The 25976-nt window shown below is 44.8% G+C and overlaps 2 long non-coding RNA genes across 6 annotated transcripts in view; one reads left to right on the forward strand and one right to left on the reverse strand.

The window, feature by feature from the left end:
• Nucleotides 1-8056: 8056 nt before the first annotated feature.
• LOC310706673 overlaps nt 8057-25976 on the reverse strand; it is a 43163-nt gene continuing 25243 nt past the window's right edge. For 2 of the 3 annotated variants that reach the window (XR_014526044.1, XR_014526045.1), the window contains 2 exons: nt 25568-25687; nt 14218-14532 (listed from right to left, as the gene is read on the reverse strand). This is a non-coding gene — a long non-coding RNA (uncharacterized lncRNA). Of the gene's footprint in view, nt 8134-14217; nt 14533-25567; nt 25688-25976 lie in introns of those variants that run through there. The other variant, XR_014526043.1, reaches the window with a different exon arrangement.
• On the forward strand, nt 10278-24262 carry LOC310706656. 3 transcript variants are annotated; one of them, XR_014526014.1, is made up of 5 exons: nt 10278-10827; nt 18336-18749; nt 22043-22137; nt 23613-23697; nt 23976-24262. It is a non-coding gene; the product is annotated as an uncharacterized lncRNA (long non-coding RNA). The 3 variants fall into 3 exon arrangements; XR_014526015.1 differs by lacking the exon at nt 10278-10827 and having other exon boundaries at nt 17802-18749; XR_014526016.1 differs by lacking the exons at nt 10278-10827; nt 23613-23697; nt 23976-24262 and adding an exon at nt 22252-22584 and having other exon boundaries at nt 17802-18749; nt 22043-22203.

A 25976-nucleotide genomic window follows, 5' to 3' on the forward strand; every position in this document is an offset into this window, starting at 1 on the left:
GGGAAATGGTAGCCACAAGAGGAGGAACCACCCTTTCTTCCCACAGTGACACCACATACAGCGTTTTTCTAAGGGAGCAGTTTAGGCTGGGGTGAGGTGCTGAGGTGTGTCGGCCAAATAGAGCTCTGCCACAGCACAGCTCCCTCCTCGTATTCAACAGGCACAATGTTATTTGATTCGGATGCAAAAAAACAAAACAAAAAAACCCACCTTTGCGTTCTCTCAAGCCTTTGCAGCTTGGTGATTAAAATCTGAAATAAGTAGTGTTTCTGTGTCCTTCAAGCATTGGTGGTTATTTTCGTTTTCGTTTTGTGTAAATCTGAATTGCTTCGCTATCGATCGAGTTTTATTTGTTCTGTTCTGTATTGGAATGCTTTATCTTATGACATGAGCCAACTTGGGAGTCCCTGACAGGGTCAAAAGGCAGGAAATAAATATTTTTTAATCTAGATAGCACCCCATTGAAGTGAATGGCAAAGTACCAGTGTGAGAGAGATGTGTGAATAGCTCCCTCAGGATGTTTGCCTCAGCTCTAAGATCACTTGTTTCTTATTAAGTTCTAGAAGCTCAAGTCACAAGAGGATGTATTTAGATTGGCTGTAAATCTTACGTTTTTGCAGGTTCATTCAAAATAATGCCTCCATTGATCTTACTGTAAAATGTAAGGGTTTCAGGGCAGCGACATTAATGACGTTAACGAAACTATCAGCCCAAATCTGTGAAGGGAAATGCGTCTTTGGAACTCACTTCTTGGATAGGAATAAATGCCTCATTAATCTTAAACCATCAGCCCAAGAATACTGTTTATGTTAAATAGAACAATAAATTACTTTACATGAAATATACAATAGCAGATGCCTGGGTGTACTCATTCATTAGTCACCCTACATAGCTGTGCCCTGATTTCCATCCTGAGACATTTTAGGCACACTGTGATACAACTGTAAAGTTTAATGGCTTAATGGCTGGCAGCTACATGGGTACATAAGCCAATTTTGCCGGCCGCAGCTTTCTCCCGATTGAAGTGCAGAGGAAACCAAAATGCTTGTTTACAAAGCTATTGTACTACCAACCTTACTTCATGCTTGTGAAACATGGACCACTTACAAACGCCATCTCCAACTTCTCGAAAGATTCCATCAATGGTGTCTCCGAAAAATCTTACACGTCACTTGGGAAGACAGGCGAACTAATATCAGTGTGCTGGATGAAGCAAAGATCACCAGTGTTGAAGCAATGATTCTTCAACATCAACTTTGTTGGACTGGTCATTTTGTAGGGATGCCGGATTATCATCTTCAAAAGCAACTATTCTGAACTCAAAAATGGAAAGCGTAATGCTGGTGGTCAGCAAAAGAGGTTTAAAGACTGTCTCAAGGCAAATCTAAAAATAATGTAGTATAAACACAAATAAATGGGAAACACTGGCCTGTGAGCGCTCCAGTTGGAGAACAGCCTTTACCAAAGGTGTCATGGGCTTCGAAGACACTCGAACTCAAGATGTAAGAGAGAAACATGCTAAGAGGAAGGCACACTTGGCAAATCCACACCATGATCAACTCCCGCCCAGGAACCAATGTCCCCACTGTGGAAGGACGTGTGGATCCGGAATTGGTCTCCACAGTCACTTACGGACTCATTGTTAAAACCATGTTTATGGAAGACAATCTTACTTGGCTATGAGAGATCACCAAAGAAGAAGAAGAAAGACATAAGCCAATCCCTCATGGCTGACACCATGCAGCTGCAAGACTTTAGACATTACAGCAGCACCCGTGGAATGAACACACAGAAAATCAGCTCCCAGGTCACTGGTGTGACATTTAGAGGGTTCCCCAGTGATGCGGATATTCACGCATTAATATTTTCTGTACTTCCAGTTGGAGGTTCTCAGGGCAGTATAAAATAGCCCATTAAAAGACGCGACTCAGTATGAGAACCATAAAACAAAACAAAAACCACAAGAAATTAGAAATTAAGATAATCCAGCATTTGCTGAACTGGAGATCATAAGCATGTCCCTGGCTGCAAGGAAAGACGGACTAATGCTGTACATGCTGAGTTAATAGCACTGTAGCTATGAGCATGCTGTACATCAAAGCAGAGCCTTAATTACAGCATAATTATCTTTTCATTTATTTTCTTCGGTGAGTAAATTGATACCTCACTAGAACTTTCCCTGAGACTGTAAATTAAACTATCATTAATAACATTATATTTGTGCTAATTTGTGTATCCACGCTCATTTGTCTGGTTTTTATTAGCGAAAGCAAAGTAGGTTTGTAGAAATCTGGCAAGTAATCTATTTGTAGAGTGAAGTAATGCCAACTGATCCCCATGATTTGTTTAGTCGTTTAGTCGTGACCGATTCTTCGTGACCCCATGGACCAGAGCACGCCAGGCACTCCTCTCTTCCACTGCCTCCCGCTGTTTGGTCAAACTCATGCTGGTAGCTTCGAGAACACTGTTCAACCATCTCGTCCTCTGTCGTCCCCTTCTCCTTGCACCCTCCATCTTTCCCAACATCAGGGTCTTTTCCAGGGAGTCTTCTCGTCTCATGAGGTGGCCAAAGTATTGGAGCCTCAGCTTCACGATCTGTCCTTCCAGTGAGCACTCAGGGTTGATTACCTTCAGAATGGATAGGTTTGATCTTCTTGCAGTCCATGGGACTCTCAAGAGTCTCCTCCAGCACCATAATTCAAAAGCATCCATTCTTTGGCGATCAGCCTTCTTTATGGTCCAGCTCTCACTTCCATACATCACTACTGGGAAAACCATAGCTTTAACTATACGGACCTTTGTTGGCAAGGTGATGTCTCTGCTTTTTAGGTTTGTCTTTGCTTTTCTCCCAAGAAGCAGGCGTCTTTTAATTTCGTAGCTGCTGTCACCATCTGCAGTGATCATGGAGCCCAAAAAAGTAAAATCTCTCACTGCCTCCATTTCTTCCCCTTCTATTTGACAGGAGGTGATGGGACTATGCCATTTACAAAGTGGCTAGGGTTTTTCTGTAGATGAAGAGGCTATGTTAATTCTAGGGAAATCTCTTTGCATAGCACAAGAGTGAGCGGGGAAATCCACATTTGACATCAGAATGTACATTTTTAAAAATGTTTACATACATTTTCTCTTCAAATGCACTTTGGACTGTTGGTAGCTGCATCATCAATTTACAGGTCTGTGGTTCAAGTCGATTGCTTCCTCTTGGAATTTTTATCTTCAAAAACTTAAGTTTTTCAGCATAACAAAACTATTTTCAATTCAAGTTTCTCAAGATGAATCCAAAATGGAGGTCTCTCCTTTGTGACTCCACACCTTGGAACTCCCTCACCAGGGATATATGTATGGCCACATCACTGCTGAGCTTAAAAAAGAATCTCTGGGCACATATCTGCAGCACACCCTTAACCACGTATACTCGGGCGACTCAGCTAGATTGGTAAAGAAAAAACGTTTTAGATGTGATATAACACTGTAGCAGCAGATGGCACTATGGAGTTCCGTTTTTGCCGACGTGATTTTTCTTTATAAAGGTTACAACACATTTTTCCGAAGTGCTTCTTTGATGTGTCTAGATCCAGCCTGGTTCTGCATTCTGCATTCCGGCGGAAGCAGTGGGGCAAGTGGGGCACCGCCTCTTGCTTTTCCGCCCCCTGAGGCTGAAGGAATGGGTTTCCAAAATCCCCAAACCTGACTGGGCAGTCAGTCTGAAACAGGCCCCAAAATCCGCATTTTTCCTTCTCCAAGCGAGCATTTCTAAAATGCTTTAACTTGAGCTCTTGAGCCAAAACCCAGCTGTATAAACAAGTGCTGAAAGCTCTCTCCTTTATCAGTCCGTGACGCCTAATGAATGGCCTTGTCCATTCCAAAGTGGAGCAGGGATGACGCATCTGGGTCTTATCCTACACTGAGGCACAGACCTTGTCAGCCACCCGGGAATGGCGCCAGGAGTTGGTGACCTCTTGCTCCAAGATAAGAGTATAGGAACAGGAACACCCTTTTATAGTCAGAGTACAGGAAGAGGAAAACCCTTTTATGGTTAAGAGTACTGGAGCAGGAACATCTGTGATGTCAACCTGCATGTATAAGCTGACGTGGCTGGATTCCTGGGGAAGGGGGAGAGGGTGCCTGGAGGATATATATACTGCCTGAAATTTCTCATTTCTTTGGACTTGCTGTGGACTGACCATGCAAGTGCCTTCTGCTATCCAGAGAGCAGAATAAACTCTTTCTCTGAATCAACCTTGGTGTCATTTGACTTCCTTCCTCCCTCCCAGGAGCAACGCAGACCCCACCAGTCAGTAAAGTCTAATAAGGCTACAAGGCAACTGCTTCACCCTGCCTCATAGGTGGGCTGACTCTGGCAGAGTTAGGAGCAAAGTCTTGTTCAAATCTGTGCTTGGGTCACTTGTGGTGTACTTGGGGAGAAAATGTATTTCAGGCTGGTATGGGTGAATGCTGTCACTGAATTTTCATGTGTTTTAGTGTATTTTGTAAGCTGCCTGGGGAGGACAGTGTGCCCTGAAGGAAAGGTTAGAACTGTTTTAAATAAATAAATACCATGGGACCTAGCATAAATTAGCAAAGCACGGTCAATCCCATTAAAACATGCCATCTACTAAATATTGCCACATATCAAGTGTCCAATATCTCATAAAGAAATAAAATATCAAACACTGAAAGCAAATGTAATCGGACGTCAGATATATACATATATCAGCTCTTCAGTGAATATTCAGAGAATATTGAGTGTATTTAGTGAATATTTGAAATAGACATTCGTTAGAGGAGAATTATGGGAAGCAAATGTGCTTCATCTCTAAATAGCAGTTATTTCTTCTGGACGAAACACTAAACTTTACCAAATTAGTTCTGAAAATAGTTCCAACATAAAGTGTAAAGTGTGCCTACAATTGGTCTTGTGATCAGAAGGGCACCTTAATAAATACAAGCCAACACAACTTGTGATTCACCAAGTTACATGCAACCCATCAGCCATGTACTGTAGTTTATATACTGCTGGCTTACTATCAAAAGATAATAGAAGTTGATACCTTTGTCTTTACTCGTTTAACTTGCCAGTAGCTGGTCACCTAAACTTATTCTCCTAGCCCAGCTCTGATCTCAGAAGTGAGCTGGATTTGTAAAGTGTAGGTTGGGTCCCACAAGGCAAGACACAGTGATAACAGCAAGAACCTTTATTGAACTACATAGCTAGGAAACAGAGGCAAAGCAACTGCTTATATACATTTCTGAAAGCCTGAGCCACTCCCACTCCCAACGTGACTGGCTGTCTAAACTTCCAAGCTGCGAATCACGACTCAGAGTTCAAGGGCCAATGGCAGAGGCCCAAATCCTGAAATGATTGGACATCATGTATCGAATCAGAACACAGGAGCTCAGAGCTCAGGCAAACACAGACCACTGAATACATAACAATTTGGAAGCGAAGTTTATGGGACAGAGAACCACTGGGGAGTAAGGCAGCAAAGAGGAATTGGCTCTCCTCATCTGCACTCCTCTTTTTAGGTTAAAATGAGATACCCTCCTACCCCCCCTGGTTTATGCATGAATGAAACAGGCATGTGATGCAATGGCTATTGCCATCAAGTCACTCAAGATACAGGAGATGTGTCATCAGGGTCAGGGCCTTATTTAGCAGATGCAGCACCGGGGTGCAAATATCTGCCCAGCGCCCCAAGTTACCACGGATAGTGTTTGGGTGGCCGTAGCTGTGCACTGCCTGCCACCGGGGGGGGGGCGCAACTCTCCCCCATGCCACTGTGGGAGAGCGATCCCCGCAGAGGCTTGGGAGTGAAGTTGCGCCCCTCCCAAGCCTCCTCAGGAGGAGAGGCTTAGGGTGGAGGGTTAGGAGGGGCGCAACTTCACTCCCAAGCCTCTGCGAGGATCGCTCTCCTCCCGAGGAGGCTTGAGAGGGAAGCTGCACGCCCACCGCCTTATGGTTGGTGGGGCACAGCTGGCGGGCGTGCAGGGAAAGGGGAGGCCGTCGGCAAAGCCACGCAGCTCCCCCACTTGCTGGGGCGCCCCTGAGAGGCCAGCGCCCTGGTGCAACGCACCACTAAGCCCTGTGTGAAAGATGGCTCTGATCAAGGTCTGCAAGCATCATTGCTTGTGTCCTAAGTTTGGAGCACTGATGCTCCTTCTACTTTGACTGTATCCCTCCTTTCCTTCTTCAGTGGGATTGCAGCGGGGATGCCTTCTGGCGCACAGACAAATGAAAGAAGTCATACCTAAGAACAGTGAACGGCAGCATTCCCTGAAAGTGCTAAATGGGAACAATACTTAAAACATTGCTGAATTTCCAAAGAGCAGCTGTTAGATATTTAAGCCCATCATTCTCTACTGAACATGCATCACATTCATTTTGCGGTGCCGTCATAAAAATGTATGAGAATGTAAATGCTTGAGTGACCCATTAATCTTTCGAGTAGCAAACGTAAAATGTTTTTAACCCTAGCGATGATATAGCCATACTTTATTTTGAATGAAAGCTTTATCATGGATCTGAAGATGTTCTGTGTCTTTCTGGGGTGTATAAATAAGAACAAATTAATATTAAAGTCTGATTGGTATGAAAAGTGTACCGTTCTATAGATTGCAGCACAAAGATGTATTTAGCAAGCCAAAACTACACTCAGCTTCTGATGAGCACGGAAAATCTAATAACAACACACACAGTATGTATGCTCATCATTTATTGAACTCAGCAAACAGAATGTAGCTATTATCACTATTATCGTTTGCTAACTGACTCAGTAACAAATCTGGGCCTTCCAAACCTCTCAATAAAACATTCCCCTTCTTTTTTTATGGGCCAATTTACTAACTGTGCTCCGAGCTGTGTTCTGGTGAGGAAAGGCTCCCCCACTGGTTCTGCTATCACCTACAAGTAGTTTAATGCATATTTGTCCCAGTCAACATTTTAGAAATGGTTTTGATCATATTTTATTAGGTTCCGTTGCATAATGAATCCTCAAAATGAGGGGAGGGCATCCATAAGTGGTGCAGGATGTTGCTAGGAGACTTGTGGCTTTTTGTTTAATATGCATCTTCCTCACACACACACCTCTGTATGGTTGCACCTGAAGGCAGCCATGAAGTGCAGCCAGAGACAGAGCTTTGTGGCAGAGTATTTGCATGCACAAGGTCCCGGAAAACATTATCTTTCTGCTGGAGCAGAGATAAACACATTGCACGCATTTGCACAAGTTTCACCTTAGACGGAAGAAGAGTGTCAGGCCTTATCCACACTTTTGTCTGAGCATTTTGGGGGTTTTTTGCCCCAGAGCTTTCCCCATGAAAACCTGCTCTTTAGCGCTCAATCGGAGCAAATGACAATTCAGGTTTTCTGCAGATTGCTGTTTGCTCCGATTGAGCTTTAAAGAACAGGTTTTCACAGGGAAAGCTCCAGAACAAACAAACAAAAAAGGGCACATGGACATGTAGCTTTAATAAGACCTCACTCTCCTTACCACTTGGCAGAATTATACAGATGACCAAGCTGCCCCAGCGTGAGAGTGCTGGGTTGCCTCTGTCTCCAGCCTAGCAAGATGGGAGGAGGAAATGAAGAGTAGTTACTGCAGTTCTCCGTCTGGGGAGGAGGGGCTAGAGACCTACTCGCATTTTTTAATCCTTTGGAATGCTGCCATATTATAATACTGAATGAACAGACATAAAAGAAATATGCTGAATCACTCGCTCTCCCATCGTAAAGTAGTCTATAAAAGGTCTGTGTGCCTGGACACACCATTTTTACAAGCAAGCAATTAGCAGAAAGGTGAACTTTAAAGCACGTCTTTCCCATTCCACCTTTGTCCGTTGCTATATTTTCAAGATGATATAAAGAACCCAGCTCAGAATAAATCTTCAGCATTTTAAGGATTTGGTAGCATATACGTAAGGTTAGTTATGAGACCTAACTGAAGACATTCTGTACAGTCACTTTTATATGGTGCTTTTCAAGAAGAGCTGTTTTGAGCCCAAAGGGCCACATTGCCACACAAGCAGCCTTCCAGGGGCCGTATGCTGTAGGATACAGTCATACTGTAGGATACAGTCGAGGCACAAGCGTTTCTGCACATACATCTCTTCAGCCAGGATCATATAACACCGGTCCTGAAAGAACAACATGGGCTCTCAGTATGTTTCCGAGCACAAGTCAAAGTGTTAGTGGTGACCTTTAAAGCCCTAAAGGGTCTCAGCCCTGTATACCTGAAGGAGCGTCTCCACCCCCATCGTCCAGCCCAAACACTGAGGTCCAGCTCCAAGGGCCTTCTGGTGGTTCCCTCATTGTGAGAAGTTAGGTTACAGGGAAGCAGGCAAAGGGCCTTCTCGGTAGTGGCACCAACCCTGTGGAACGCCCTCCCATCAAATGTCAAGGAGATAGGAAACTATACAACCTTTAGAAGACATCTGAAGGGAGCCCGGTATAGGGACATTATAAATGTTTAATGTTTTATTAAGTTTTTGTACGTGCTGGGCAACCTAGTCAGATGGGCATGGTACAAATAATGAAATTTATTATTATTATTATTATTATTATTATTATTATTATTATTATTATTATTATTATTCAGCCAGGCAAACAGCAGACAATAGCAGGGTTCAATTAAAGTTTCCAGCCAGGCAAAATGACTGGACCAGGGGAGGTGTGGCCTCAGAGAATCCCAATAGTCATACAAGGGGCTACAGTTGACCTCAAGGTTCTCCATCCCTTCTTTCAGCCCAAAGCCTCCTGAAGCATAATCTGACTGTCATAGCAGTCCACCCCCTGACAGGTGTTTCGATATTAGGATCTGTCTTTCAGGATTTCAGGATTCAAGCCTCCATTTTCAGGGACTCTGGGGGAAGCAGCTCTGCTCTCATGTTCATCGAGCTACACCCTGTCCCAGAAGAAATAGTTGAGGCTCTGCTCCCCTCAGGCTCTGCTTGGCTTCTCTTTGGAAACTGGAAGATTCAGTCCCATGACCTATGAGGCACCACCCCTCATCTCAAGATTAGATGTTCATACTAGCATTCCCAAGGGCTGAAAGCTTCGAGCAAAGCAACCAGAAGTGGCATTCGATGTGCCTTATAAATGGTGGTGCCTTGAGTGCCAGCCTAGGTTTCTTGGCTATTAGTTGTGTCCCAAGGGAGCTGTAACGGCTGCAGAATCATGGCGTTCTGCCTGATGAACAGTTTGGTCTATCTCTATGACTTGCATGCATCAGGCATCTACACAAAAGTAAGTTGAACCAGTAAACAATATCACGGAACCTAATTTTCTTTTTTCCCTATGCCAGTGTATCAACTTTTTTTATCTGCCGCGTGTCATTTGTGAAGCATTTTCAAGAATGCTTTTGAGCTGTGCCAGAGCACAATAAGAGCATGACAGCATTATCATTCTAGATAAATGGATGCCTTCAGAGGTGTGCCTACTTATCTGGCCTGTATTAATAGGGTGGGGGTTGATGCAACATATTATCTCTCTTACTTTAAATTACTTCATTACAGCTGGTAAGGCACAGCTTAATCGAGCCCTCTGTTTTGTGGCACAGAGCATTTTAGACCATAATCAAAGATCCAAATTGCAGAAAAGCAAGGGAGAGGGATAGCAGGAATTAACAATGTCAGATGTAATTGTGCTTTCATACATACCCTCACAAACACACACAAAATTAGAGCATTTCTAGCTTTTCAAATATATTAAAAGCATTTCTTGCCTGCTGTAGAAACAAAACAAAGGTTTTTATTGACCATGATGGTCCATGGGTGGACAATTCCATGAGTGTTAAGACAAAACTACAAGAGGGTTACCATGGAATAATAATAATAATAATAATAATAATAATAATAATATAATAATAATAATAATAATAATAATAATAATAATAATAATAATAATAATAATTTATTACTTATACCCCACTTATACCCCCACCCATCTGGCCAACACAAAAACATCAAATATTAAAAACTTCCCTAAACAGGGTTGCCTTCAGATGCAGTGGCGTAGCGTGGGTTGTCAGCACCCGGGGCAAGGCAAGTAATTTGCGCCCCTTAACCCGGTAGGGGCAGAGAGCTGCGAGTGTGAGCGCGCCCCCCCCCCAGATGTTGCGCCCGGTGCGGCCGGCCCCCCCTGCACCCCCCACGCTACGCCACTGTTCAGATGTCTTCTAAAAGTCAGATAGTTTCTTATCTCCTTGACATCTGATGGGAGGATGTTCCACAGGGCGGCCACCACTACAGAGAAGGCCCTCTGCCTGGTTCCATATAATTTCACTTTTCACAATGAGGGAACCACCAGAAGGCCCTCGGAGCTAGACCTCCGGTATACAGGGCTGAAGCCATTTAGGGCTTCAAAGGTTAAACAATTAACATTTGCACATATTTGAATATTTGCAGGAAGACTGCCTCAATTTTACAGACAGGAAACTAAGGGATTTGGAGGTGGGAGAAAAATAAAATGAATTCTGTTAGACACTTACAGCAATATACCACTTGAAACAGTCACAGCTTCCCTCAAATAAACCTGGGAAGGGTAGTTTGTTAAAGGTTCTGAGTTGCTAGGAGACCTTTATTTCCCTCACAGAGCTAGAATTCTCACAGTGGTTTAACAGTTAATCCCTCTTTTCCCATGGAACTCTGTGAACTGTGACTCTGCGAGGGGAAAAGGCACCTCCTAGCACCCTTAACAAACAACATTTCCCAGGATTCTTTGGGGAAAGTCACGATTGTTTAAAAAGTGGTACAGTGCTGCTTTAAATGTGTAGGACAGATGGCGCGATAGTTGACTGGAAGTTCTTGCACAACAAGTCTACTTCCAAAAAGGTAGGATTTTTATGGGATAATACTTGCTCTGATGCAACGTCATCTAACCTCCCCACAAACAAATCAGGATGAATCCGTAATACACATGTGTCTAAAAGCACCTTAACTGCAGCACTCTTCAACAGGCTTGAACACCTCAACTGCAAACTCGTGTCTGAGTCCAGAAAGCCATCCAGCTTGGGGGGGGGGGGGGCTTATTGTGTTGTTTTTTAATTTTGATTATATGTTTTGTGGTTTTATATTTTGATTTTGTTCTGTGAACCGCCCTGAGACCTCCGGGTATAGGAAGGTTTATCAATTCAGTTAATCATCATCTTCATCAGGCAGAAAGGCAGGGAAGTCAACTTTGAAGTAGACCAGCAGCAACAAAATAAGAACAGAAAAATAAACCAAGCACTGCCAAATTCATTCACACACTCTTGCCGCCCCCATGACTCAAAGCCTTTCACAATTCTCAGTTCATTGAAAGAAACAGACACATAAGTCCCATGGCAGCAACCCCGTCCTGAAGGCTCCTTGAGCAGTGCAGCAGAGATGAAATCAACCACCTACCGTATTGGCCTGAATATAAGCCGCACCCGAAGGTAAGCCGCAACTTTAAAATTCAAAGGAAGGGGGGAGAGAAAAAAAGACCATACCCAAATATAAGCCACTCCCTTAAAATTCCGCAGGCACTCGCCTCTTCCGTTTTATTGTACAGTGGTGCCTCGCAAGACGAAATTAATCCGTTCCGCGAGTCTCTTCGTCTAGCGTTTTTTTCGTCTTGCGAAGCAACCCTATTAGCGGCTTAGTGGATTAGCGCTATTAGCAATTTAGCGGTTTAGCTGCTATTAAAGGCTTAGCGGCTTAGAAAAAGGGGGGAGGGGAAAAAATCGCAAGACTCGCAAGACTTTTTCGTTTTGCGAAGCAAGCCCATAGGGAAATTCGTCTTGCGAAGCGCATCGAAAAACAGAAAACCCTTTCATCTAGCAGGTTTTTCGTCTTGCGAGGCATTCGTCTTGCGGGGCACCACTGTATGTCTGTTTCAGCAGCGATATCATAAAATCCCATTTTTGTAAGGTTGCAAATGTAAGCCACACTTTAACTTTTCATGGTTGGAATTTGGGAAAAAAGTGAGGCTTATATTCAGGCCATTACGGTATGATGACAAAGTGGGTGGGTCCTCATCAGAGGGTCACAAAAGGGGTTACAGCCAGGGCATCAGCAGTAGTGGCACTGGGCAAAACTGTCAACTTACAGATTTGAAAATAAGGGACCAGCAGCCTCGAAAATAAGGGATCAGCTGCCAAAAGAAGGGATTTTGCTTAGTTTATACAGAAATCCGGCACTCATGGAGCCATGCTTATTTTGCTGCGACTGACTGTGTTTTGCTGGGGGTTGGACTACATAGAATCACAGAATCACAGAATCACAGAATCATAGAGTTGGAAGAGACCACAAGGGCCATCGAGTCCAACCCCCTGCCAAGCAGGAAACACCATCAGAGCACTCCTGACATATGGTTGTCAAGCCTCTGCTTAAAGACCTCCAAAGTAGGAGACTCCACCACACTCCTTGGCAGCAAATTCCACTGTCGAACAGCTCTTACTGTCAGGAAGTTCTTCCTAATGTTTAGGTGGAATCTTCTTTCTTGTAGTTTGGATCCATTGCTCCGTGTCCACTTCTCTGGAGCAGCAGCAAACAACCTTTCTCCTTCCTCTATGTGACATCCTTTTATATATTTGAACATGGCTATCATATCACCCCTTAACCTCCTCTTCTCCAGGCTAAACATGCCCAGCTCCCTTAGCCGTTCCTCATAAGGCATCGTTTCCAGGCCTTTGACCATTTTGGTTGCCCTCCTCTGGACACGTTCCAGTTTGTCAGTGTCCTTCTTGAATTGTGGTGCCCAGAACTGGACACAGTACTCCAGGTGTGGTCTGACCAGAGCAGAATACAGTGGCACTATTACTTCCCTTGATCTAGATGCTATACTCCTATTGATGCAGCCCAGAATTGCATTGGCTTTTTTAGCTGCTGCGTCACACTGTTGGCTCATGTCAAGTTTGTGGTCAACCAAGACTCCTAGATCCTTTTCACATGTACTGCTCTCAAGCCAGGTGTCACCCATCTTGTATTTGTGCCTCTCATTTTTTTTGCCCAAGTGCAATACTTTACATTTCTCCCTGTTAAAATTCATCTTGTTTGTTTTGGCCCAGTTCTCTAATCTGTCAAGGTCGTTTTGAAGTGTGATCCTGTCCTCTGGGGTGTTAGCCACCCCTCCCAGTTTGGTGTCATCTGCAAATTTGATCAGGATGCCCTTGAGTCCATCATCCAAGTCGTTGATAAAGATGTTGAATAAGACCGGGCCCAAGACAGAACCCTGTGGCACCCCACTAGTCACTCTTCTCCAGGATGAAGGGGAACCATTGATGAGCACCCTTTGGGTTCGGTCAGTCAGCCAGTTACAAATCCACTGAGTGATCCTAAGGGTCTACAACTCCGACCAAAGAAGAGTGGCAGACAAAACTGATGAACGACGTCAAGATGGCAAAGCTTACAGGCAGAATTAGAAACAAGGAAGAGGACCTCTTTAATAAAGAATGAGGAAAGTTTATAATTTATTTGAAAAGCTATTGTAAAGAGTTACATACATTGGTAGGATTGACAGAAAACTTGTAGTAAAAATTTGAACTATGGATGGACAAATGATTTATAAAAATAGAGTTATGAAAGGGATGCAGAGGGGGAAATCACTACATTAAGATGCTGCACTGGTTGGAGGGTATGCTAAGCAGCACGTCGGGGCTGCCATCGTCCTGGCGCGGGGAGTTCCATCGGCCCTTCCCCACCCGAGAGAGAGGGAGGGAGGGAGGGAGAGAGACTCTCGCCCACGCTGCCCAGCATGAGGCGGTTGCGGCGGCGTGGCTGCCGCTGAAGCTCCGCCCTTCTGCGTCCCTCCCCATCCCCTCCTCTTCCTCCTCTCTCATGCCGCCTCCTCAGTCGCAGCCGCCGCTGCCACCTCCGGCTTCCCCTGGCAGCGCGGTGGAAGTCTCGCAAGAGAGGGGCTGCCTGCCCGCCCGTAGCCACCCGTCTCCTTACGACACGCCCCTGAGGGGGAAAAGGGAGAGATGGAGACGGGGCAGCTCGTGTGCGCTCTCTCTCTCGAGGTGGAGGACCCCGAGCTGCTGCTTCCCTCCCAAGCCGGGCGAGCATGAAACCCAGGAAATTTAAGGGACATCATCAATCCAGGACAGCAACAGGAAATGGCGCTGGAATAAGGGAGTTTCCCGCCAAATAAGGGACGGTTGACAGCTATGGCACTGGGTGACAGCAGCCGCCCATCGCACAGGCAAAGAGCCGAGGCGATACATGAAAACCATGGTCCACCATAACCAACTCAATCCACAGTCCTTTGGATCCCGACTCAAAACAGATTCAATTTTGTATCTTCAGGTTTTTCCCCCTTCTCCTCTTCCTCTTCCCCCATCCCCATGGGTGAATACTGATAAAATGTCATCGTAATCAGAGGTGCAGAAGGAGACGAAAGATTCCTTTCGCACTGAACCTAAGGAAAGACCCTCAAAGTAAACGTGATCTTGGCTTTGGCACCTGGGAAGGCAAGCACGTTCAACTGATCACTTAGCAAAGGTTAATGCTGGCCGTCACTGGAACGAGCTGATGAAGCCATGATTAATATACTCCGCGTTTGCAAGTGCAAGCGCCCTGCCGAAAATACAAATAAAGCAAAGGGATTTTTCAGGGTGATTACATTTAAATTTCACAGTTGATGAAGCAAACCCAAAAATCTCTTTTTGCACACATGCTAGTTAAAGGCTCCTGACATTTAACAAGTTGGCTAGTGAAGTATAGCGGCTAAGAAACTGAGCTGGGAAGTTCATGATTCAAGTGTCTCCACTCACATGAGCTCGGTAGGTGGCTTTCAGCAACTCATCGCCTCTCATTTTAGTCTGCCCTCTCCACCTGTATTATCGAGTTCCTATTAGTGGCCCACCTTACAGGTTTGTTGCAACAATAACTTGAGATAATTCTACAGGAAGTGCAAAGGACACTCAAATGTGCTGTATAATTAAGAAATGTTATGGGGGGCGGGCTCCAGCCCTTCACTCTCCCATTCTACTTTCTCCCCAGCTCTTTAAAAACTAGTTTTACATTTTACTGACCCCTTTTTAGCAAAGCTCCCACTGCTATTTTTCTTCCTCCTCTCCTCCCATGAGATCACTGTTACACCAAGTAGGAGGAAATGGGTACAAGCCCCCTCCCCCACTGCAGGTCCAAATAACAATAACAAATTTAGTTAGTTAGTTAGTTAGTTAGTTAGTTAGTTAGTTAGTTAGTTAGTTTATATCCTGCCCATCTGGCTGGGTTCCCCAGCCACTCTGGGTGGCTCCCAATAGAATGTTAAAAACACAATAAAACATCAAACATTAAAAACTTCCCTAAACAGGGCTGCTTTCAGATGTTTTCTAAAAATCAGATAGTTGTTTATTTCCTTGACATCTGATGGGAGGGCGCCGCTACCGAGAAGGCCCTCTGCCTGGTTCCCTGTAACCTCATTTCTCACAGGGAGGGAACCGCCAGAAGGCCCTCGGAGCTGGACCTCAGTTTCCGGGCTGAACGATGGGGGTGGAGACGCTCCTTCAGGTATACTGGGCCAAGGCCATTTAGGGCTTTAAAGGTCAGCACCATTGCTATTCCTGCAGCAATCCACATCCTGGAGACTTAGCTTCTGTAGCAATAAGGCTCCTTGTGAGATTTAGAACCCTACGAGGGCACGAGGGCAAGTGAAAAAGCCCCATCCATGGTCAGAAAAGAAAGGAAAGTGAACTCTTCTCTCCCAGCCAAACATCCTCCCACAAACTCAAAAGGATAGCAACCATCGTCTTGCTACAAGTCAATGCCGATCTACAAATTTTGTCATGGCTCCATTGGTTAAAGCACAGTGCTGATAACACCAAGGTTTCAGGTACGATCCCTGCATGGGACAGCTGCATATTCCTCCATTGCAGGGAGTTGGACTAGATGATCCTCAGGGTCCCTTCCAACTCTACAATTCTATGATTCTTTGGTCAAATTAACAAGTGTCTAAACTTGAGGCCCTCTTTGAACTTGAGGATCTGGACTACCGGTAAATGCTTTCCTGGCCACTCCCTGATAGGCCCTGGGTGTCCCTTGAAAAAGAGGGAGAAAGATGGAAATGTGGGAGGTGGGTACTGTCTGTACTTGAGCAGCTAGGATGCTGCTCTTGGAAGTGATAGTTTGGGATGGGGGAACATGTACAGGGAGGTTTAAAGTTCTCCCTTCCCTCACTAAATTCCACACGGCAGCTCTATGCCAATGCAACTCCCATGCTGAGAACTGGCTGCCAGCTCCAGCCCTGAGCCTTTTGCAATATAGAGCACAATAAAGCAAAGGAGGTGGAATATGCCAAACACCACCCCAAGGCTCCTATCCCAGACTGGCTGGAGCCCTAAACAGGAGCTATGCTGTTAGACTGGAGGCCAGGGAATTCATTGCAACATCTTGTCAAGATGGATTCCTCACTCCCATATAAACTTTCCTTCTTCCCTCAAAGTGCAAGGTGACGCAAATATTCCTTTTGGATATTAAGCACTTTTTAATTTACAGCAAAACTGAAACCTTCTTCCCCCAAATAGCTGCCTTGACTTTCACGGCGAAGTAGATGCCATCGTGAATTAATTTATATGAAGGGCGGGTTTATAACTGCTAACTTAGCATCATGTCTTACAACAATTATTTTTTAAAAATCTTTTAAAAGCGGGCAGTAAATTTAAGTGCTTTTTAACAGCTGGCTTCAAAGGCCATCACCCCATATCAGATATTCAGTAAATCCTCTACTGAGACAGTGAGTGGTTACATCATGCCAAAGACTGTTTTAATTGTTCGATTTTGAAATAAAACGCCAGGTGTTAATTGATTTTTTTTCATGATAGCTTTTAGCAATGTAGTTAATAAAAGTTTTGGGCCTTCTAGCCAAATACTTAAAGCATTAATACTGAGAAACTACAGTGAATTTGGGAGTTAGGCCCTAATCTCTAAAAGGTCGTCTGTATGGCTGCCTATCTATTAGTTGTATACCTGAAGCTTCCTACAATCATCTGATGATAACGAGCACGCTTGTTTTTAATTGCATACACTCTTTACCATTGGACTGAGAACAAGCTGCTTCCATAGGATCTAGTAGCTGGCGCACTCAACTAAATAATTTTATAAACCTCAATTAAAATATTGGTGTATAAACTGCTCTCAGAGAAAACCTGCTCACATTTTAAATGAAGCAAATAATTTTAGGGTATGCTCCTATCCTATGCTGAGGATGCACCAGCAATAAGTGTCAGCAGTGCTTTTTTTCCCCTAAAAAAAATTGTGTAGGGGTACTCTCATTTTGACTCAAGAAAAATCACCATTTTATAGTTCAAATCAGGAAAAATAAATACAGTAAATGGACAGAAGTACAAAGATTCACAAAATGTTTAGGGGTATACGTACCCCCAGAAAAAAGCACTGGGTGTTAGCTCCTGGAGGCTGAGACACTCCCCCCCCCCCTTTTAGGGGGCAATGCCCTCTCAATGTTCAGAAGGGTTTTGGCTCCACCCCCGGCTCCTCACAACGTCATATGTGTAGTGTCAGGATGTTGCGCAACATCATGTGTATTATGTGAGGACATCGTGTTGGGCCCAGGGGTGAAGGAAGGCTAGCCAGCACCTGGTGTGGGGTGTCAGGGGCCGGGCAAACTGCCCAGTGGCACATGCAGGGTGGTTTGCCTACGGTGCCGCTTGAGCCCTGTATGGACAGCAGCAGGATCCTCCGCACGTAGCAGCGGCGCGATGGCGGCTGCTTGCGCCACCACCGCACCTGGCGGCAGCAGGGCAAGCCCCCTGCAGGGTGCCTTCTTGTCTCCCCCCTCAGAGATAATAATAATAATATTTATACCCTGCCCATCTGGCTGAGTTTCCCCAGCCACTCTGGGTGGCTCCCAATCAAGTGTTAAAAACAGTACAGCATTAAATATTAAAAACTTCCCTGAACAGGGCTGCCTTCAGTTGTCTTTTCAAGATAGGATAGCTATACGTCCCTATACCAGGCTCCCTTCAGGTGTCTTCTAAAGGTTGTATAGTTTCCTATCTCCTTCACATCTGAAGGGAAGGTGTTCCACAGGGTGGGTGCCACTACTGAGAAGACCCTCTATCTGGTTCCCTGGAACCTCACTTCTCGCAATGAGGGAACAGCCAAAAGGCCCTCGGAGCTGGATCTCAGTCTCCAGGCTGAACGATGGGCGGGAGCCGCTCATTCAGGTATATAGGACCGAGGCCGTTTAGGGCTTTAAATGGCACCTGGAGCGAACTGCCCCCCCCCCCGCCCCCTTCCTCCGCCACTGGTTGGGCCCTTTCAATCATCTTGAGAAGCTGTTGCCGGATGTTGTTGGCCAGTCAATAAGGATGGTCTAGGAAACTTGGAGGTTCCTCTCTCTCTCTTCCCTTTCCCAGGCAGACATCTCAGTCTCCTGTCCAAGCTGAGTTGCATCACAACACTTCCAACACCTTCGCCTGTGAATCCTTTCTGTTCTCGTGGGTTTTGCTAAAAGGAGTGATGAAATGTTCTCCTGCTGAGCATCTGTGTGATCTTGTTGTGTTACTGCCACTTACTGGGATTCAAGCGAGGCAGAGCTCCGTAAGCCAGAGCGGCTCAGAAACTTTGCCCATCCATTCCCCCTTTATTAACTCTGACTGCCCTCGCTGCTTTAGAACTCACTTATCACTCCCAAGGATCAACTTGGATGCTGTACTATAACACAATTTATTCTCTTGGTGACTGCATTTCTCTCTGAGAAGCACAGGAATGAATGAACATGGAACTCTATTAGGCCACATCAAAAGCACTGAACATCATCAGGAAACAAGGTAAGGATAAAATGAAACCATTTCTTAGGGACCGATAAAATGACTTACTCGAGTCCCAAAGACTAATCCAGACAACTTGCAATGAAATGCACTAGAACTCCCAACAGCTGCAGCTGACAAGTTAGCAATAGTAGGGTATTTTGGTGGCATTTGTTTTATGCATTTTGTATTCCCCTATCCCGGGGGAAGGAGGAGATATATTAATTGTCAGTGAAGTGAAGTTTACCTTACCTGATAGGCACTCTGCAGTTATGTATGTTGGCTTGCACCTTAAAACTGAGATACCAGAATGAAATTTTATACTGTATACGAGCTCAAGACAATATTCTGTCCTAGAATAAAATACTAGATCAACACACTCCACATTTCAAGGGGTAGAGGAAAAGTCACTAAACACATTGCATCAGGTGGGAGCTGCAACTAAATGTTGCGTATGGAAGCGCTTGTTTTTCATGTTCCAGCTAACCAGGGAAGCCCTTTTCCAGAATACTTCATTCCATTCCCCCTCCTTTGCCATTTTCCATCCCTCACAACAGCATGTTCAGTCCTTACCGGACTGTATTGGGGAGATTCTTCACTCCACCCCCGTTGTTTCCCCCCTAAAACCTTTTTCTGTATTTGCAAACCTAGGGGTTCCAGTCCCTCTGAATGTGCTAATGCCTTTTGGCTATGTGCTAATGCCTTTTGGTGTACAAGAGCATGAGTTAGCTATTCATATATAAGTTTGATGATATGGCGATGCCTACTCTAAAGAGGGAAACACTGGAGTGAAATTTAGTGTGTGCATTCAGGTCACAATTCTATGTATAAAAGCAAAGTGTTTGTCCAAAAGCAGGGAGGAAACCCTCCAAAATCCTCAATTAGTACTGACCAAAATGGCACAAATGTCTTATCAGGCAAGACGTTCAATATAACGAGTCAATCTGAGGCAATACTAATACTAATCATAATCATAATCATATTTGTACCCCACCCATCTGATTGGGTTACCTCAGACACTCTGGGCGGCTTCCAACACACATAAAAACATAATGAAACATTACACATTAAAAGGCTTCCCTATACAGGGCTGCCTTTAAATGTCTTCTAAAGGTTGTATAGTGACTCATCTCCTTGAAATCTGCTGGGATGGCTTCCCACACAGTAGGCGCCACTACCGAGAAGGCCCTCTGCCTGGTTCCTTGTAATTTCACTTATTGTAGTGACGGAACATCCAGAAGGTCTTCGATGCTGGATCTCAGTGTCTGGGATGAACGATGGGGGTGGAGATGCTCCTTCAGGTGTACAGGGCTGAAGTACTTTGAATTGTGCTTGGAAATGTACTGGGAGCAATTGTCTTGGGCACAGGGAAGTTGTGAATTGGCAGCAGGGCAGGAAATCTGCTTGCCTCATTATTACACACATGCCTGCCTGCCCGTCAGCCAGCCTTCCTACTCCAGCTATAGCCAGTGGCCACCCACCTGACCAGGCTCTCTGCGGCCTCTTCCACCCTCTCGCTGCCTTGCTCCAAGGGAGGACAGCAGCATGTGCTAAAACACCTGTTTGACCCCTGCGCACCCATCTTCAAAGGTGGGTGGGGAAATGTAAAATGTGTTGCATTTTAAAAGGCCTCTCCTAGTACAGTGGTAAAGGTAAAGTAAAGTGACCCCTGACCATTAGGTCCAGTCGTGGCCGACTCTGGGGTTGCGGCACTTATCTCGCTTTATTGGCAGAGGGAGCCGGCGTACAGCTTCCAGGTCATGTGGCCAGCATGACTAAGCCGCTTCTGGCAAACCAGAGCAGCGCATGGAAACGCCGTTTACCTTCCCATTGGAGCGGTACCTCTTTATCTACTTGCGTTTTGACGTGCTTTCAAACTGCTAGGTGGGCAGGAGCAGGGACCGAGCAACAGGAGCTCACCCCGTCACGGGGATTCGAACCGCTGACCTTCTGATCAGCAAGTCCTAGGCTCTGTGGTTTAACCCACAGCGCCACCCGCATCCCTAGTACAGTGGTACCTCGGGTTAAGTACTTAATTCATTCTGGAGGTCCGTACTTAACCTGAAACTGTTCTTAACCTGAAGCACCACTTTAGCTAATGGGGCCTCCCGCTGCCGCCGCGCTGCCAGAGCACGATTTCTGTTCTCATCCTGAAGCAAAGTTCATAACCTGAAGCACTATTTCTGGGTTAGCAGAGTCTGTAACCTGAAGCGTATGTAACCTGAGGTACCACTGTATCGTGACAAGTTCTGATGGCAGAAATCCTCTCCTTGGCCTGTATTAAAACTATGCTTACCACTAATGCTTCCCATACATTACAGAGCAAATGAGAGGAAGAAATGTAATTAGAAATTAAAATGTAAGATTCCAGTATTCACACAGGCATATATATCCAGGATGTTTACATTATAGAGCTAGAGGGAAACAGATGCACTTAAAAGCATAAATGGTTTTCCAAAATGCAAATTAGTAGGCAGCTTGCACAGAGCTACTTGAAGCCAATGGGATTCATGCACCCTAACGAGGCACAGGATTGCACCCTCTGTTTTCCTGCCACCCTTAGATGGGGACAGGGACAGTCTGTATCTAAGCCCCTTCCGAATTTCTGAGCTAGTCCTCTCATTCGGGCCTTTTTTCTTGGAGAGAATACGTCATCATTTATTCTATTAGAAAATAAATGTAAGGATATATTGTGGAATTTGCATTCCATTACCTTGGTTTGCATGCCATAAAACATTTATTACACCCTTGGGCTACAGGCTTAATAATGACTGGGTGAAATGCACTAATGTGGTATTGGCCTTGCTATAGAACAAAAGATTAATGTTCTTTGATGTCACCCAGCTAATAGTTGGGCTCACCAATTTGTCCCTTCAAAAGACATTACAGTCATTGAGACAACCCCACTAAGAAGAAAGGAAGCAAAAGAAGACTGAAGTCGAGCCATAAACTGAAGCTCCCTGAAACTATGTAAAAGTTTACATGGGATTTTTCTATCCATGAAATAAATAAAGGCCTAGTTTAGATTATACTCCCCACCCCCAAGCATGGCAGCGAAGTGAGACGTAGTCTTTCGCCCCATCCACTCAGTGCACATCTACTGCTTCAAAGACCACACGCCTTTGAAATGAAGAGGTATCCTCTTATGAGCAGGAGAATTTGATGGCTATATTGGAATTTTCAGATCTATAGACAGGCTTGAGACGACAGCGATAGTCCCAGACCCTCTCAGCTTCTTCTCATATAATTAACTTTAGTTGCTTCTTGTAAAGATAAAACTCTGTAATATTTTTTTCCATGCTGTTTCTCCTCAGAATACAAGAGGAAGAAACTTCCAACAAGAGCAGCCAAATGCGACATATATGTTTCTCATAAGTGTCCCATGTTGTTTAATCAGGTTCATTCCCAGGTAAATGTGCATAGTGGCGCATTGTGCAGTCTTGTTGCAAAATGTTCATTGCCTAATCTCCACAAAGTGGATGTGAATACCTTATGTCCTACTGATTTCCTTTAGAAGTTTAAGTCAGATCTTTTCCCGAAATCTCTCCTACTGAAAGGAACTAGACTTGTGTATTTATCCTTGGCTGAATCATTCACTTAAGCATGAAAACTGAACATACAAAGAGGCACTGCTATTCCAATTGTTTTGTTTTTCAGATTCCAGAATGTAGAGTGTTTGAAGCTCAGGATTCCATGTCCTGATTGTATATACAGTGGTACTTCGGGTTACATACGCTTCAAGTTACATACGCTTCAGGTTACAGACTCCGCTAACCCAGAAATAGTGCTTCAGGTTAAGAACTTTGCTTCAGGATTAGAACAGAAATCGTGCTCCGGCGGCGCGGCGGCAGCAGGAGGCCCCATGAGCTAAAGTAGTGCTTCAGGTTAAGAACAGTTTCAGGTTAAGAACGGACCTCTGGAGCATCTTAAAAAGCAGAGACATCACCTTGCCAACAAAGGTCCATATAGTTAAAGCTATGGTTTTCCCAGTAGTGATGTATGGAAGTGAGAGCTGAACCATAAAGAAGACTGATCGCCGAAGAATTGATGCTTTTGAATTGTGGTGCTGGAGGAGACTCTGGAGAGTCCCATGGACTGCAAGAAGATCAAACCTATTCATTCTGAAGGAAATCAGCCCTGAGTGCTCACTGGAAGGACGGATCCTGAAACTGAGGCTCCAATACTTTGGCCACCTCATGAGAAGAGAAAACTCCCTGGAAAAGACCCTGATGTTGGGAAAGATGGAGGGCACAAGGAGAAGGGGACGACAGAGGACAAGATGGTTGGATAGTGTTCTCGAAGCTACCAGCATGAGTTTGACCAAACTGCGGGAGGCAGTGGAAGACAGGAGTGCCTGGCGTGCTCTGGTCCATGGGGTCACGAAGAGTCAGGCATGACTAAACAACACTACCACTGTATACTGTTTTGGAGCCACAGGGGAACTGTCTCTTGTAGGTGTGTGTTCATGCCATTGAGGAAACAAAAGCGAAAGGGATCAGCTGAACTGCTTGGTTCTCTTCCAAAACATTTTGGTAGAGAATATAATTTCTACATTCTGCCAGTGCTTTTTGGGGGTGGGGGACACAGGGGTATGCATACCCCTAAACATTTTGTGAATCTTTGTACTTTTGTCCATTTACTGTATTTATTTTTCCTGATTTGAACTATAAAATGGTGATTTTCTTGAGTCAAAATGAGAATACCCCTAAAAATTGTTTTAGAAATAATAAAAAAGCACTGCATTCTGCTCCACCAAAACCATGCAAATGGGTTAGGGGGCAGAATTGATTCCACAGTCCACTCTGGAAATGGCGCTATCACTGGTAGCTTCCAAATTTATGAAGAAAGGCATCACAAGGTTGCACTTATGAGTGTTTGTTTCAGGGTAGCCTCGGATGCTCAAAGACATTCAGCAGGCTGAGGAAGGCATGATCCTGGCAATCATGCCAGAAGCCTCTGGGCATATAAGGTAAGGCCCATCTCCAAGGCTATTTTGAGAACAAACCTGGAACCTCCTAGAAACTCAGCTTTACCCTCTGCCGGAATATGGGACTATGGCCGTTGCAGAAAAAATAATAATTGGGAGTCTCTCTCAGCCCCTCAGTCTGCTGCTGTTGTCCAAACAGCTTTGTTAATATTCCAGAACATACAATTTCCCCATTTTAGATTTATGAGCTGCGGCGGGTCTTGACAGCGTGACCGTTTTGCCATTTGTTTCCCTCACAAGTTCCCCCTCCATTTCTCCAGCCGTCAGATCCTTCTGAGAACTCCTCCCTCCATCGCCCGTCCTTCGCTGGCTCTCGCTCAAGAGGCTAACAGGCAGTAATGGAATGCCGGGCAGCCATGAGAGGCGAGATTCCATCGCCCTGCATATTGCTGACCACGGATGCCAGCTCAGCACATCTTGATAACTCATAACCCCTTGCCATAGGTTTTTATAGAGTGCCTGGTCTATTGTAAATCACTAACTCTCTGTCATCGACCCAGCTCCATCCCTGATTCATAGCATCAGGAATTAAACTACTGTCACACTGTGTGGAGAGAAGATAACCATTTATGGCACCAGCATAATAAAAACAAAACGGGGGAAAAACAAAACAAAAATAGACTGTCTTGGAAGCAATGAATTATGGACCAGCCTCAAAGGTCAAATTATTATCTTGAATTTCTTTATTTAAGCAACCCAAACAAATATTTCTTCACCCTCAAACCCCCATGATTTAAAGGTGAATGACAAGTTATAGAGACTGGCCTCTTACCACAAGTGTTTATTTTGGATGGCCCAATACTGAAGGCCACTTCATCTTTAAGACATTCTCACATTCTGAACTCTGGTTTGGCTGAGTGAAACCGATGGCTTTTTATTCTCTTGTTGTTGGTAGCACAATATCTCCCTTGAACATTGAGACTTCAGAATGAAAGTTGGTGTGCACATTCAGGACATCACAACATTTCCTATTTTAACACCAGCAACCTCTCCCCCTCCATAGTCCTGTCTCTTTTTCTACTCCTTCAGATGTGGCGGCCATTTTGTGTTATGCCACACCCCCACAGTAGCCTGTTTGTGGCTGGCGCCCACAGCACTTTTTGGAAATTCCAAATGCCCATTGGCCCCAAAAGGTCAGTGACCCCTGGTTTAAGCAAAGCAAAATCCCCACAAGCCCAGGATGTCATGAGCAACTGCTGCTTGTTTCAAACCACATTCAAAAGTTTCACCTTATGGGTGTGAAAAATCGGGGAAGTGTATGTAAATCCAAGACCAACCATGGTTTTTTATTGCCCGTGAATCAGACTAGTGCCTTTCTTCCTATATACATAAAAGTGTAAGACTGTCGTCATGCTGCAGCTCATGTGGCTGCTGATAGGTGGCTATGCCAGCTCCAGTTAAATGCAGCTGCAGCAAGGTTTAACAGAGGGGAGAGGCATTTCACAGAGCAATTTAGCAAGCTGCTCTCAGGAGCACCTCCCTGCTCCCTTAAAATGGGGGATTTGGGGTGAGCTATGAGGGGATAAGTGAAGGGGTGGGTGAGTAGTGAAAGAAGGGGATTTGTTCAGGTGTGGGGAAGGGCAGTTGGCAAGCAGGTTGAGGTAGGGGAGTCCAGACGTTTGGTGCCACAAAATGAAATTCTGTTTGTGACAGGGATCAGACATTTTAAAAACATGTTCTCTGGGCCGGAGGCATGCAGTAGCTTTTAGGTGTCCAAAATGAGACTTCACGCCCTGTGATACACAAACATGCACCATGTTCTCTTGCCTCCTGTCAAACAGGCTTTTCAGGAGCATGGCAAACACCCATAAAGCCAAGAAACAATTGCCAATACTGGAATGAGCATACATACCACAGGCAGTTGGATCACCTGCAAGTTAGTCTGGAGAAAAAACAACCCCTCTTCTGCTTTCAGTCTCAGTTCTGTGATAGACCACTCGTCACGTGGGTTTCCTCCCTCCGTTCTCCGTATCTTGAAAAGAAGCGAGCTCATTTTAATCAATAACAAAGGCTAGACATTTTGTTGTTGAAAGCTACAGAACACAAAAACATGGGAGTTTTAATTAAAGGCTCTGCATGTCTTTAATTAATACTGTTTGCCAACAAGAATGTCTTATTGAGTGTAAATGGTGGATTTGTTGATGCTATAACTCAAGCCAAACCTTCCCCACAAAGAAGTCATGTTAGCAACTGTAATTTAACAGGGAACATGGAGTGCCATAACTAGACAGTTCTGGTTCAAATAATATGCCCCCACTCCA

This window comes from Podarcis liolepis (genome assembly GCF_965112155.1).
Source record: "Podarcis liolepis genome assembly, chromosome: 5".
NCBI classification, from domain to species: domain Eukaryota; kingdom Metazoa; phylum Chordata; class Lepidosauria; order Squamata; family Lacertidae; genus Podarcis; species Podarcis liolepis.